Source organism: Eupeodes corollae, chromosome X, assembly GCF_945859685.1.
Source record: "Eupeodes corollae chromosome X, idEupCoro1.1, whole genome shotgun sequence".
In the NCBI taxonomy this organism is placed as follows: domain Eukaryota; kingdom Metazoa; phylum Arthropoda; class Insecta; order Diptera; family Syrphidae; genus Eupeodes; species Eupeodes corollae.
The window spans coordinates 1581509-1587514 of record NC_079150.1 but is presented as its reverse complement, the minus strand read 5'-3'; the positions used below and the strand labels follow the sequence as shown (position 1 = coordinate 1587514).

The following is a 6006-nucleotide window of genomic DNA, read 5'->3' as shown; positions in this document are numbered from 1 at the left end:
CAATTATTATGGAAAAATTTAACTTGTGGTTTTTTAAAAGCTTATATCAACTAAATCACCGGGCCTGATTATGAGCTTCGCGGCGGATCGTTTTTAATTCATCCTTTCAAATTTGACTCGCGTCGTATTTCCTTTTTAACTTATTCGCGGCGAAGCGAAAAAAGTTCTTCATATATTCCAGTAATTTGACTTTTTCTTCTTATATTTCAGTGATTGAATTTATGAAATTTGCGGTGATTTATTCAAAATTTTATTGAGAATTGTATATAAATTATAAGCAAATTAAAATAAACCTAACTCACATTTTCATATAATTACAATCAAGAAAGAATCCACGAGATCGAACAGTGAATAATAATGAACACTCTTTCGCATGTGAATCCGCCAAAAAAAAACTGTTGGATTTCAACTCGCCAAAAAAACATTATGAAATTTCAAATTCGCCTTCGAATACGATAATTGGTCGAATTTAAAACGAAGAAGGCGAAATCGAAAGCAATAATTTAAAAATGACTAACTCGCTAGCAAAACGATCCGCCGCGAACCTCATAATCAGACCCCTGCATTTGAAAGTGATGTTTGCTATAAAATCAAAATTAATTAGATCCGATTGTTCGGAAAATCTCTCCCACAAAATTTAACGCAAGCCAACTTTTAATGGTTTTATATTTGACGCATTTCTGTTACTATTGTTACTATTTTTAATTATTCTTTTTTGACACCTCAAATGAAAACATAAAACATGTTTGGTTTGGATTATGGGAATGGACTTTATTCGATAGTTTTTAACTAAAAGTTGGGAATAACATTTCTTTAAAACGCAATACATGATTGACAAATTATGCGTTTTCGGATTTCTGTTAAATTTGTTCCAATGAACCGCGAACCGAATTAAATTTCCTACGAAGAATGCGTTGCGGAGAAAATTCCACTCCCACGATTAACTCGATAGGGCCGAATAAGATTTATACATATATTTGAGGAAAGACGAATGAAGCTATACAAAAATTGAAAGAGTAGCATCCCTATTATGGCTATCAACTATCAATTATTTGATGAGTTCTATCAATTTATTGATAATTTGGTATTATGAGTATCAATTGATAATTTGTCACCCATTGTGAATACTAATCAATATACGATTTTGCATAGGTTTTTAATTTCGGCGGAATAATTTAAGTTGTTTTCATTAAATAAATTTCTCTTTTTTCTTAATAATATTTTGTTTATTTAGGAGTAGAATAGTTAGCAACAGAAAACAAATAGAAAGGCTTGTGGAACTAATGGAGAACACAAGTTTGAAAATGAAAAAAAAAATGGTTATACCTTATTTAAATATTTTGATTTACTTAGTCTTTATTTTGTATTTATTTACAACTTTCATAAATCTCTGAACGCTCAGTTGATGGTACATGCCTATTTATGAACGAAGAATTTTTGGCTGATATAAAATTTGATGGATATCATAATTTTTGAAAGCCGTAATACCAAGTTTAATTTTCTTATTTTAATTCATGAATTAATAAGTTGTCCAGTGGGTTTAAAGCATCTCGTAATACTGTTTATTTTAGCTTGCACGATAAACCTTCGTTCCTCAGTACTGTTGCCTTCAAACAACAATTCTAGTGAAGGCATTTCGTTCTTCAATTTGTATATTCAATAAAAACTACAAAAACAAACTTTTAAATCGTATTTAAATTACAATTCTTACCATTTACGAATATTTGATTTCTATGTCCGGAGGAAATTTTCATTTCCTGGGAATATTTCTAGTTATTGTGAACTTCCCTTGGAATAATTTTTCACAGGGACAACTATCAACATTTAAAAAAACAAAACACCCCAAATAAATTCTACATAAATGTGAAGAATTATATAAAATTGAATATTTTAATGTTGTTAATAATATTTTTGGGTTTGAACAATGTGTTAAATTTCACAGTCTTTAATATTATTATTTTAAATAAAAATCAGAAAAACAACAATACACCTCAAAACATAATTTTCATAATAACATCTAGTTGTTAAGATTATATTTTGTTTTGTTTGCAATTTTAAGTTTTAAAATGCATAGCAAAGGATTTTTATAAATAAGAAAAAGATATCAAGTCAATAAGACATAATGCGGAAAAATTCTAGAGAATTGACAGCTTATTTCAATGGGATTATTTTTTGCGGCATCAAGAATGTCTGAGGTAAATTTCGAATACCATAATTGACGCTACGAATTTTCGGAACTTGGGAAATATTTCCAGGGCCCCATTATCATTTATATTTATTTCACTATTATTCTATGATTTAAGTTCAGTATTATATTTGAATGAAAATATTTGTATTGTTGAAAAAGAAGTCTTGATAAAATAATCAACTTAAGTAGATTCGAACGAATAATTAAGGTCTCATTTCTTTTTTAACAAAAAAAAGTAGTACTTTTTTAAGGTGAAAAATTTGTCATTTTACAGGTGTAAATGTTTCTAGGCACAAATAGGACCATGAAAAATTAATTCTGGTGCTGGGTCTGTATTACGACCTAGCATATTTGGAGCTATTTCGATTTTCAAACCTATCCAATCATAAAATAACTCGGACGAGCTAATTACATACTAAGAAATTTGGAGAAACCCACCGAACCTCCGAGGCAAATTGCGCGTTTGTGCAATGCTAGCTTTAAAAAAAAAGTTATTTATTAGATGTGCGACAATGTCATGTTAAAAAGAAAGTAATACGACCGCCAAAAGCAGTCGTAAATGAAAACAAAACGAGTATTTAAAACGTAATCGCAGCAAAACTAAAAAAAGAAAAACTGATTAGGGAATACGAAAAATGTCAAAAATAAGATTTCAAATTACTTAATTCGCCTTCGCCCCTTTCGTTTTACATCTACCAAATCGAAGCGTACGTTTGTGTCTTCTTTCTCAAAGTTTGCTGAAGAAATATTCCAAATATTAATATAAAGAAATAAGTGCATTTAAAAACATTATTTTTCTTAAAATAAATAAAAAAGAAATTAAGGTAAACAAATAAGTTGGGAAGGAACTTTAGTGTGGAACTCACAAAATCTCTTTTTACATCAGTTGTTGAGGGATTCAGAGCTTTTGGGTGTATTCATAGACGTCAGCCTAACTAAGAACTGCGTAATCTGCATTCATAAATTCAGGGGCCCTACTATGTATCTCGATTCTACTTTTGATTCTATTCGAAACTCATTTCCGATTCTACTTTCGAATCGTACTACGTATGAAAGTAGAATCGAACGCCGGTTATACCAACTTGTTTTCAAAAAATATAATATAAATATATAAAAATGGAAACCGTTGCAAGGAAACGTGCAAATTGAATGCAGAAGCATAAGAAATAATTCCAACATAATGGAGCTAAGTGAGAAAAGGTTTGTACATATATATGAATATGGTAGAATGTTTGGACTCATTCTTAATGTGGAATATGTACATATATACTTTTGTTTTGGTTTTGTTAAGAACTATCGTTTTTCTAAAGACGGGGTTATGTTCTTACTTAACACCATATCATCCGACATGACTACACGCAGAAGACAAAATGCTGTTCCGGTTATCATTAAGTTATTAATTTTTGGCAACAGGATGTTAGCAAAACCAAATCGATGGTAACAAGAACGATGAAATTGCAAAAGTTTTGTCCTCAATCGAAAGAGTCATGTGCCTGCTGATGATGAATTTTGAAATCAATGCGGAAGAGAAACGAAAGTTCAAACGCTATTTTTGGAAAAATCATGAATTCCAGGTTTGATTGGGGTGGTAGATGGAACTCATATTTAACATTTTACTTACACCCTGACAAAAAACACATTTGTTGTAGAGCGATTATTTTCGATTTTGCCTTTTTTTGAATTCTACTTTCGAGTTACGTAGTTCCTCGTTTATTCGCAAGTTCATAAGAATATAGTTGGCACTACTGAAACTATTCAAAGCCGAATAGATACATAGTACCAATTTTTCGAATTCGAGCAATTTCATTGTAGAATCGAGTTACATAGTAGGGCACCAAATTTTCGATCGAACTATCCTAGTCCAACTGCAGTACCTACTACCTACCGTTCATAAACGTCAGACTGTCGCCAGCGTCGGGCAGATTATGCAGCTGAATTTGTTTGGCTGCAGAAAGAGCAGGAATTATTAAAATCATTCTTACAACCACAAGAAGGACGAATCGGCACTGGCTCGTAAAGAATGTAAGTAACGGCAAATAATTTGTTAATTTTTTGGTAAAAATAATTTAAATTTTGTTTGGCAGCCATTTTCTCTGACGTTTATGAACTCTGTTTACATACAAATCGGACTAAGTCAGACCTTTTTATTTACTGCAGACATTCTGCATTGGGAGTGCGTTCACAAATGCATCAGAAAAGAAATGCAATTGTACTAACGCAGATTTTCTGCGTTTATGAATACACCCTTTATATTAAATTAATAGATACGAAACATTGGGCAGGTTCAGGCAACAAAAGGGACTTAATTTGCAGTCAACTTCATTCTTTGAACGTACATTTTGCCGAAATCAACCAGTTAGTTTTTCAAGTGTCATGAATTTCAAATTCAGAACTTTACCTCGTAAACCTCTAGCATAAGTTCATAGTACAAAAAGTACCAAACAAATTATTGTTTACAAAACACTCTTCAAGTAAGCTACAAGTCCACCACGATTTTTTTTTATTTTGCAAAGAAATATTAGTTACTTCTTTTCAAAATGACAAGCGACCCATTTACAGAATGTATTAAATGAAGTTGTGCAGAAAATAAATAAATCATAGAGTAATAAAGTTCAGCTTTCAGCTGAATAAAAAAACATGATCAACTGTCATTTTGATAGAAGTAGACTTGTCTTAATAGTTAGGGAGATTTTTCATGACTAACTTTTCAAGCAACTTTCCGTTAAAGTTGCCTTAATTGGAAGGTCATTTTTCGGCAGCTGGATAATCAGATACTAGAAACTTGCCTAACTTTCAAGTCCCTTGCGTCGTCTGAACCTGCCCATTCATTATGTTTCAATTAGCCATTAGCGTTACTTTAGCTGTTTTTGGGACATTTACATATTATTGAAACTTGTGTTTTAATATCAGTTCTAGAGCTACCAAAGCTGTCCAAAAATTAGATTTTTTTAGATATTAAAAATGTTTGTATTTAAAAGAAAATCCATTTTGAAAGATAAAACACCAAGCCCTTTACTAATGTGCGTTAAAAAAATACAATGGAATCAAAGGCGCGATTCAGGAATTTAAAGGCAACTTAATATCAAATTGGCAATCTCTTACCCAAGGTTGAAAATAATTGAAAGCATTGCTAAAGTTTTTCCAAATTTTAAATTGAGTGAAAAAAAAGATTTTAGTTGTTTTTAACAGCAACCTACTTTTTGTGAATATCGTCGAATTACTTACAAGCCTTTAGATGAAATTTTTGCTCAAAACAACTTAATTGTATTAGCATTATGGCTCATATGACCCCTCTCCCACTAGATTATTAAGTGGTAGTACTTTTAGCAACAAAGTTTAAAGCAGTAAAATACAAATTCCATTTTCATACATACATATAAAATAAATAGTTTAGGTTATGAATTAAAAGGGAATTTCTACGAAAATTAAAAAAAAACCTCCTCGGGAGGAAGAGGGTGTCGTAGGGTTCATGGAAACCCGTTGACAGATATTGTCTGTGTGATATTAAATTGATTTGAGTAATTTGTTTCTTATGAACATGATTCATTCTGGTTTTCATCTGCCGCAGATAAAGTACACCAAACAATAAACAAACATATTTCCAAAGAAGATAATTTATATCCTTAGATGTTAATTCAAAAATTGACTTATTTACACAAAACAAGCCCGATAGAGTCAAAATAAATAATTTCAGATCGATAAATGTATTCAAATTTGATGTCCTCTTCAAACTTGACCTGTCTGTTTCAATATTGTTAGCCCTCAAAACTTTCGAGCCAAAAACACTTTGATAAAGAGTATTTTTGATTCGTGCTCTG

General features: G+C 31.1%; 1 protein-coding gene across 1 annotated transcript in view; it reads right to left on the bottom strand.

Annotated features, from left to right (window-relative positions):
* LOC129953197 (glutamine--fructose-6-phosphate aminotransferase [isomerizing] 2) overlaps window positions 1-6006 on the bottom strand; it is a 233214-nt gene that overhangs the window by 64312 nt on the left and 162896 nt on the right. The window lies entirely within an intron of this gene.